At 39.1% G+C, this 10,076-nt stretch overlaps 1 pseudogene; it reads right to left on the bottom strand.

Moving 5' to 3' along the window:
• Positions 1–562: 562 nt before the first annotated feature.
• On the bottom strand, positions 563–8,451 carry LOC101426888 (mitochondrial intermediate peptidase pseudogene; annotated as a pseudogene).
• Positions 8,452–10,076: the final 1,625 nt, after the last annotated feature.

Raw genomic sequence — 10,076 nt, 5'->3', positions numbered from 1 at the left:
CTTTGGGACATGGAGCTGCCCTGGATGGTGCTTCAGAGGCAATCACCGGACATTGTAAATCCTCACAGGGCCCACTGGATGGAATGGAGGAGAGTATGGGCCATGATGTGGACCACTGACCATGAGGTGCAGAGGTGCCCAAAGATGTACTTACCAAATCCAATGGATGTGTCATGATGATGGGAACGAGTGTTGTTGGGGGGGAGAGGGGGGGCGGGGGGGTGGGGTTGAATGGGACCTCACATATATATTTTTAATGTAATATTATTACAAAGTCAATAAAAATAAAAAATAAAAAATAATAAAAAATTAAAAAAAATATTACAAGAGGAGGAAAAAATAGTAAAATTTATTTATCTACATATTTACCATTCCTAATGCTTTTTTATTTTTATTTTTTAATTAAAACAAATTATTTATTTCAAGTTCTATCATTTTAAGGTTTTTCAGAAGTTATTACAGAAGTGAATCCTGAAATCAGAAACAAGTTTTCACATCTGTAGCATTTATGACAAAGTTAAGATCTACATGACCTTGATTTACAATATTCAGGGTGTTTCTATTATTCAGAATTCATGAAGAAAATTTCAAAGTCCAGATCCAAATCATAAAGAAGGGCATTTACAAAGTCATCAATAGAAAGACACTTCTGAAGCATACCTTGAAACATAAGCATGGGCTCTCTGCCACCGCCGTGTGCCAGCATCTCCCTGGGATAGCGCTCTCCCACAGCCCTGTTCAAAGGGTCCTGTAAACAACAAGTTTTTCCAAACCATGGACACCACTGCCCTCAGGTACCACTGACATCAGGTAAGAGTAATATTTGGCACCATAGCCCACAAGGTGGCTAAATTGCAGCTGCCAGGCAGTGTTTGGAACGTATGGTACATAAGAATGTCTGTGGTTAACCTCCTTAGGGGATGCTTCCCATGGTAGATTTGATCAAGAGTGGCATAAAAGACCTGACGTTGCATATCAGTTGCAGCACAAACCTTTTTAGATTCACAAAGACAAGACACCATATGCTTTGGTAGTGGCAGCCCAGTTTAATAGTGTCTGGCAAATAGGTTAACCACTCGATAATCATTTGCAATGTACTCCATCAGAATAGAAGGGACCTCAGCAAAATCAGTGTGGCACTTGGTCCCAGTGACGTGTTGGTAACAAGTAAGTGCCAGCATCCAATGCTTGGCATGTCCCATTTCATGGAAAAGGTTTTCCATCATTCTAGGAGTTAATAAAGTGGGTGAATTCCTTAATGGATGGGGAAGATTCAGCATAAGTACTACAACGGGGAATTAATAGTCTCCATTTTCCCTTTACTCTGCCTCTGCGGATTGTAAAATGGCAATCCTGATGTGGTTTGTTTGCTCGCTGAAAAAAATCACATTAGATATATCCCAACAATCCTTCAGTTTCATGAACCACAGCCAGTTTTCGAACATCTTCACACCACACCTCTCCTTTTTCAGGCTGCTCTGCATACAATGAAATCCTAAATAGCTAGTTAAACAAAATATTCAGACCTTCCATGCATGCTCCAAGGGAGAAAAATGGGCATTATAAACTGGGTTCAATATTATATCTCTCTGCATAAATCATGCCACTGTGGTAAGGGAGATCCCAAGGGGAGTCCTCAAAATTTGAGGATTTAGTTTCATTTTCTTCCTTCGTATCATCTCAAAATCTTTTATTGTGCTTTCAGAAAGTTTGTCAGACAGTTTCTCAAGGAATTGTGTGGACAGTCTCTGGATTTCGAGCTACTGTTCCTTGGAGAGCCTGTGGGAAAATTGTCGAATACCCCACTAACTTTGCCAGAAGATCTCTGTTACAGAGCAGTTCCTCTAAAGAGTTCAACTGACCAACATTGGGATAAAGAAAAATTTTATAAGCAGCCTCTCCTACCATGTCATCTGGTGCTTCTGCATGTAGACCATTGATGACGATGTGATTTCCACTGAGGAAAATGTTATGATGAATGTGCTCCGGGAAGAGATGCTTATCGATCTTGTTGGGAAGGTTTGTGCCTATAAGAAATTTAGTACTCAAATCCAAGATCTTAACATTAAGGTCCACTACTCTTTTACGCTTTTCTTTATCTAGATGAATTCCACTGATTTCAATATCAAACAAACAATTCAGCCACTGGTTTCTGGGTCAAGGGAATCCACAAGTTTTTATCAGCTAGTAGTTTTTGCAAACTTTCATATAATTCCACATTTGTGTTCAACTTTTCCACCATGGTGCCAATACTTCTACACGATTCTTCTGCAGCCTCTCTGAACGCTGGGTCAGGGTGAGCGATTTTCACAAAATCAGCCAAGTACGCCACGCAGCACAGGGATTTCGAGAGCTGTCGAAGATGAGCACTGTTTGCGGGCCCAGCGGGGCTGCGTGTGTGCGCTTCACCAGAGCAGCCGCCAGACTCAAGGCCTTCTCTTGGACGATGTGAAATCCTTCTGGGGCCCCAGGCTCGGAAACTCTAAAGAGACCCCGGTGCTCTCCAAACAGGTCCAGGAGGCGGCCCTGGGGTTTGACATTGAAGGCGGCGCCCACCGGGGACCAAGAGGTCCTAATTCCCCGGACCCGGATCCTAGCAAGAAGGCTGCCCCGGCCTGCACGCACCAGCCCCATGGCCACCGCCCGGGCCGCAAGGTTGCAGAACCTTCGGGCGCTCAGCTTGGTGGCTCCCAGCAGCCCCTTGGCCACCACCCAGGCTCCAGCCCCGCGGCACTCCGCGTTTCCAAGGCAGCAGCTCTCGCCGTTCCATGTCCTAATGCTTTTTTAATCTCTCTGTAGATGAATCTGAGTTTCCATCTGATATAATTTCTGTCAGGTTAAAGAATTTTCCTTAGCATTTCTTATAGCTCATATATTTAGGCAACAAAAATCTCAGCTTTGCTTATCTTAAAATGTTGTATTTCACCCTTATTTTTGAAGAATAATTTCAGTAGATACTGAATTCTGAGTCACAGCTTATTTTTTCCCTGCTCTTTAACGATGTGATTCCTTTTTCTTTTTGGTTTCCATTGTTTATGGTGAGAAGTCAGGCACAAATTATATCACTCTTCCCCACACATGTGATCTGTTTCTATGCTGCTGTCAAAAATATCTCTTTGTTTTTGGTTGTCCATAGTTTGACTATGATGTGCTTACGTGTGCTTTTCTTTGAATTTATCCACTTTGGGTTTACTAAGCTTAATTTCTTTTCACTAAATTTGAAAATTATAAAACTATTATTTCAACAATATTTTAATGACCCCTTCTCTCTTTTCTGTCCTGGGACTCCAATTTCATGTATTTCACATGCTTAGAAACGTCTTAGAGGTCACTGATACTCTGCTCATTTTTTTTTCCAAGCTTTCTCCTTGTTCTTCATTTTGGATAATTTTGATTGACATATTTTCAAATTCACTCGCCCTTTCTTCTGTTATTTCCATTTTACTCTCAACCTCATCCAGTGAATTTTTCACTTCTGATACTGCACTTATAAATTCTAGAATGTTCATTTATTTTTATAAAATCTATTTCCTTGCTGAGATTCCCCAGCTGTTCACTGTTATCCCCTAAAACTGTCTAATCTTAACCCCTAAGCCCTTAAGCATATTTATAATAGCTATTATAAAGTCATTTTCTGCTAAATCAATCCTATAGATAATCTAGAAGTCAGTTTCCACTGACTGTTTTTTCTCTTAATTATAGATAAAATTTTCCTATTTCTCTGTAGGTCTTGTAGGTTTTTTTTTAAATTCTTATACAAAACATTGTAGATAATTCATTGTACAGACTGTGAGCTCTGTTGTGTTCCTCTGAAGAGTATTTGTTATAAATTATTGGCTGATCAAATTGAAATTGTGGAGGTTTGGCTTTATTCTCCATTACTGTAACTCTCATTCAGTTTTGCACTTTGTCTTAAGGTGAATCACTTAATATTGAAACATAACTTTTACTTCTAAAACATGACCTTCCAGGGTTTTCAGTGATAAACTCCTCTAACTTGGCAGGAATAAAATTTCAAACTCTGTCTTTTCTGCAATGGACACATGCTGAAATAACTATGCAGTAATTTCAGTCTCCTACCTCTTCTTTTCTGCTGAATTCTTTGGAGTCTACCCCATAAATGCATAGTTCATGTGACTTAGAAGTATCTGAGAGGAGTTTATATGAAGATTTGGGGGTTCTCCTTCTGTGGCTTCATCTTTGTCAGACAATTTCCCCTTAAGTTCCAGCTGAATTTACCTCTCTAGCCAAGCTTTCAGCTTGAGTTCTAGCGACCCCACAGTTCATGGCCTTGGGAGACCTCTCAGGGTAAAAGCTATATAAATATGGATATCATAATTTTTGTCTTAGGGCTGATTAGTCCAATAGTTACTCCACCATTACAAGAACTGGAACTCCACACGCTAATATTTAAAGGGCCAACAGTAAGGACTTTGTCATCCTTTCCTTATCCAATCATAGTTGGGTTAAAAATGGAGTGTAGGGTCATCTGCTCCTCCATAAATCAAGTTCTTATTATAACTTTAAATTGAAGTTAATATACCAAACCCTATAACGCAAGACTTATCTTCTTAATTGTTTTGGATTCATCTTTTCTGAACTCTTTTTTTCTGAGTCTGTTGGGGAGACTAGTATCATACCTACTCATGTAATCTTACGTAGTCTTCTTGGATCTGACTGATAAGATATCTGTTAAGAAAGCCAAAACTACTAATAAAGTGTAACCTCCTTGAACAATTTGAGCTCAACTTAGAGTGCGGCAGAATATTCTGCAAATTGGTCAGGGGAACAGAGAGGCAGTGTGGGTGGGTTATGCTTATGAAATTTTATTGTTTAGCCAAGGAAGAGAAAATATTGTCTAGATTTATTAGGGGAGGTAGGGCTTTTTACTTCTCTGACCATATTTATTTTAATACTTCTCTCTTGGCCTTCCAATCTGGAATAATTGCCTCTAACTTTAATTGACTGTTTCCATAGAATTTACCCCCACGTTATACCTGCCACTTGTTATATCTATCACTGCTCCAACATTTTCAAATGAAAAGAAATTTGAAGGGCCTCTATACTCTGATAAAATAATAGAAACTTTCTCCCAAAATATAGCATATATTAGTAGTGATAATGCCTCACATCATGACTTCCTCCAAAACTTATTGATAAACTTAAAGTGGAACTGACTCTCACAGGGTCAAAGAGAATTAGGTGCCTGGGAAGAGTCAAATAGGAATTTTGAGACAGTATACCAAGAGGCAAACCCTAAAAAATTAAAGTCATATGAAAATTACTCTTCCAGTAATACCTTCAGACTAGGAGTATTTAATGTTTCTCTTGAAATGGCATTTTTGAAGTAAGTAATAGCTCAGAACACTTTGTGACTTTGATTCTATCTCATTCTCATTTACTTGAAAATTTCTTCCCCATTAGATTGCAACTCATTGACAAGAATTTAGCTCTTTCATTTTTGTATTAACTTTCTCCCATATTCCCTTAGCACAGAGCCTTGTATGTAATCAGATCTTAATGATTATATGTTGCAATTAAAATTTAGACCATTTTATTTCAGTGTATTTTGGACTAGGACCAAACTCCATACTATATTTTATTTGTAAAGAATATGATCCCTTCCATAGAATAAAAGGAAATTCCTACTCTAGCACCACAGTTTGTCAATATTAATTGTTGAGATGGCTCTCACACTATCTGATTTGAAGTAACTAGAATCATTCATTAAGATATATTAGTTTTTCCACGTGTTTGTGAATCTTTTACTTTCTTCTCTATTTTGAAAAAAAAAAGGTTGAATATATTGCTTTAGGTCATAATGTGAGAAACCTACATGTGGAACAGAAATTCACATCTAAATTTTACTTTAAAGGGAGTAAAATAGTAAAATACTATTTTTAAAATGATTAAAAATAGTGTGAAGACCAGGTCAGTTGACAGAGAAGTGAGGATGGACAACCACCACACCAAGGAAATGAAAGAGTCTACAGCAAGTGGGCATGAGAGTCCCATCCGCTGGTCATGTGGGATCAAAGCCCCCTCTCATTTGAGAGGTGGAGTGATCATCACCACACCAGGGTCCTCAGGATGGAGGAATAAAATATGAATTTGAACAGACTTACTAATATTCTACTATGGGACTATTGCAACCGTAGCAATGGAAGAAATTTTATCATTGATGTGGAGACAGAGGCCATGGGATTTGCTGAACACAGGGAGAGGGAAAAGGAGGTGTGATACAGGGGACTTTTCAGGACTTGGAGTAGTCCTGAATGATATTGCAGGGACAGACACAGAACATTATATATCTTGCCATAACCCACTGAACGTACTGGAGAGGGTATAAACTATAATGTAAACTCTAATTCATGCTGAGTAGCAGTGCTCCAAAATGTATTCATCAATTGCAATGAATGTACCACATTAATGAAAGAAGTTGTTGATGTGGAAAAATTGGAGGGTGTGGGGAGTGGGGCACATGGGAACTTCCTATATTTTTTAATGTAACATTTTGTGTGATCTATGTATCTTTTAAAAATACATAAAAATAAATATTTTAAAAAATAGTATGAAGAGAGAGTAGTCCTGAAATTATTAGAGACTACATTAGTATGCAGAGAAACAAGATATTTCAATATTTATCCCCCAAAATTGTAATGTATCTCTTAAAAGTATGTAGAAGAGTTCACTTTTAAGTAATTTACAGCTAACATAACATTTCCGTGGATGATTTATATCACCAGTATCCACTAATATTTTTCATTAGTTCGTGTAGAAATAAGTTCTTAGCTTTAATCAAACCTTGTGCCAATTTTCTTTATTGCATTAGTTCAAGAAAAAGTCCTCTCTGTTTTATAAATAACTCAGGGTTGTAAAATAATAATAGGAAAAAGTGTTCAAAGTCCTAATTGAAGTTTAGTAGTTTAGAGACATGTGCTCTTTTATACTTTTGTTTGTGTACATGAGTGAATTACAAGCCCTAATGATATTGCTTGTCTGTATTCAAAACAACTGTGATTCAAAAGACCAATGCGTGATTTGAAGTCTTTATTCTCACTTCTGTGACAACAGCTATTGGCTCTGGCTATAGATGATGTTCTTAGATCCCCTTCAATGTACAAGTTCTTTTGTGCTTTATAAAATACTCAAATATGCTACCCCATCTTTGCTTTTTCCACTGTAGGTTGATCTGTGTGCTGCTAGCATTTACCTCTAGTCCACATATAAGGTTCATTACTTAAAATTTACTTTTTAGGTGCTTGTGTCATATAATATGTCTGTGTTGATTGCAATTCCCACATTATGTGCCCTTTATTTCAGTATGTTAATATAGCTGTCAATCCTGTTATTAAGCACAAACCAGGAAGATATTAATATTCTATACTATATTATTTGTTAGGCATGCTTAGTTTCCCTGCTGAGATCTCAAATACCACAAAATGGATTGGTTTATCAAATTAAATTTATTGGTACACACTATTGAGGCTAGGAGAAGTCCAAAATCAAAGCATCAGCAAGGTGATACTTTCTTCCCAAAAGACTGACATTTTGGGGCTGACTGCACATGGAAATGTCTTCTCCTTTCTCCTCTGGGTTTCATTTACTTCCAAGGCTTATTCCCTTTCCATGACTTTCTCCCTGTGGCCTTCTCTATAAGACCTCCAGTAATATGATTAACACCCCGCCTGATCCAGCTGGCCACAACGTAACTAAAAATAACGTTTTCAAAAAGTCCTATTCTCAATGGGTTCACACTCACAACAACTGATTAAGATTACAAACATATATTTCTGGAGTACATAATTCAATCTACCCATAGTCCACTTTCTGAATCTCAAAATTGATGTGTTCTTCCCATATGCAATATAATTTCATTCCATCACAGCATTCCAAAATCTTTGTCATTTCAGTAGCAATGCTGAGTAAAAAGTCGCATAAAGATTATTTATGGGTGTGATCTCTATCGGAGCAAAATTCTTCTTTGTCTGATGGTTCTGTGAAACTTAGAAAAAAAGTTATCTGCTACAAAAATACTATGGTGGGAAAGACCAGGCATAGGATGGTAACTGTATTACCATTCGAGAAGGGAAAAATTAGAAGTAAAACAATAAGGGGTCACATGTCCAAAGCAAGTCTGAAAGCCAGCAAGGAAAACTCCATTTGATTTCAGGTCTGACTCATCTCTAGAATAATGCTTTGTCCTGTGGACCTGCTGGAGGGGCACCCCCACCCTTTCCAAGAGCTTACACAGTCGCCTGCTCTCCTGAATAATACAGAGTAGGCCTCACCCTCTTCAAGCACTGGGGTGGCAGTCAGACTCTCCATGAATCCTGAGAGATAGGCCTCACCATCTCCAACTATTGGGTTGTTATCCCTCTCCATGAGCATCCAGGCATAAGGTCTGTCCTCTTCAAGAACCAGGGAAGATAATCTGCCCCCACCAAACATGAAGGTTGACCTTCCCTTTCCACACATGTGGGTGGACCCACTCTCTTAGGCTGAGGAAATCTTTTTGGTCCAGACTTCTACTTCTGTGGTTCTGTGCTTGAAGTTATTCTTCTTTCAATTCATTCCTTCTCTCTCCCTTTCAGACAATGCCTCTGATCATACAAATTTTGCACAAATCTTCTTGGATTTGCATGCATTTCAGGGGGTCCAAAGCAATGGACAAAAGAACTTTCTTTCCTGAAAATACCAGATCATTCCTGGGTAACTGTATTTCCAATTCTGACTTCCACTGAAATGGCTGACTAAATCCACATTTCACCACACACTCTTTAGCAAAGAGTTGTTCACTTAATCCTTACAAGAAACCCTGTTCTCTAGGAATTCACTTGCCAAAAGCTCAGGGAGGTCCCCAGTAGAGCCATTTCTGGCCCAAGCCTCAGAGCACATTATCTGGATAGGGAGAGAATTTCCAAGGTCATCAATTGCTGGTTTCTTTGTGCTTGAGAGCTTAATTTTCAGCTTATGCATTTCCTCCCATAATTTACTATAAGCTTCAAGGAGAAGCCAGGTTTCACCTTCCACACTTAGCTTGGAAGTCTCTTCAGTTTAATATGCAAGTTTATCACTTTCAATTTCCACTATCATTTTGATATTAGAACACAATTTGTCCAAGTTCTCTGCTAGTTTATGAGAAGGATTGTCTTGCCCCCAGTTTGCCATAACACATTCATCATTTCCTTCTAAGGCCTCATCAGAGGTACTTTTAGTATCAATATTTCTACTGACTGTTTCTTCAGTGCAATAGGCTTTTTCCATCAAATGCCTCATAATATTTCCAGCCTTTATCCATTACCCAATTCCTCTGGCTTACCCAGAGGATTTTATTGACTTGTGGTGTTTTTTGTTTTGTTTTGTTTTGTTTTTGTTTTTGTTTTATTTCTCTCTCCTTCCTCCTCCCTCCATTGCGTGCCGTCTGTGTCCATTCACCGTGTGTTCTTCTGTATCTGCTTGCATTCTTGTCACGCGGCACCAGGAATCTGTGTCTCTTTTTGTTGCATCATCTTGCTGCATCAGCCCTCCATGTGTGAGGCACCATTCCTGGGCCAGCTGTGCTTTTTTCACATGGGGCCACTTTCCTTGTGGGGTGCACTCCTCGTGTGGGGGGCACCCCTATGCAGAGGGCGCCTGTGCATTGCAAGGCAGTCCTTGCATTTGGCAGCACTACATGTGGGCCAGCTCACCACATGGGCCAGCAGGCCCTGGGTAGCGAACCTGGACCTCATATATGATGGTCAGACACTCTATCAATTGAGCCACATCTGCTTCCCTGGCTTATGGTTTTGAAGCTGGAAAAAGTCCACACTTGAAACATCAGCAAGGAGATTCTTTGGCATTCTGAGGCTGGCTGCACATGGTGATGTTTTCTATTTTCTTCTCTGGGTTCCATTGACTTTCAGCTCCTTCTTTCCAGGTGGCTTTCTTCTTATGATCTTTTCTCTACGGCTTCCAGTAATCAAATTAAGACCCATCCTGATTCAGCAGGTCACACCTCAACTGAAAATAACATCTTCACAAAATCCTATTTTCAATGGGGTCACACCCACAGGAATGGGTTAAAATTAAGA

The sequence above is a fragment of the Dasypus novemcinctus genome, chromosome X (assembly GCF_030445035.2).
Source record: "Dasypus novemcinctus isolate mDasNov1 chromosome X, mDasNov1.1.hap2, whole genome shotgun sequence".
Taxonomy (NCBI): Eukaryota; Metazoa; Chordata; class Mammalia; order Cingulata; family Dasypodidae; genus Dasypus; species Dasypus novemcinctus.
Note: the sequence above shows the minus strand (reverse complement) of the source record. Positions and strands in the feature narration are given on the sequence as shown.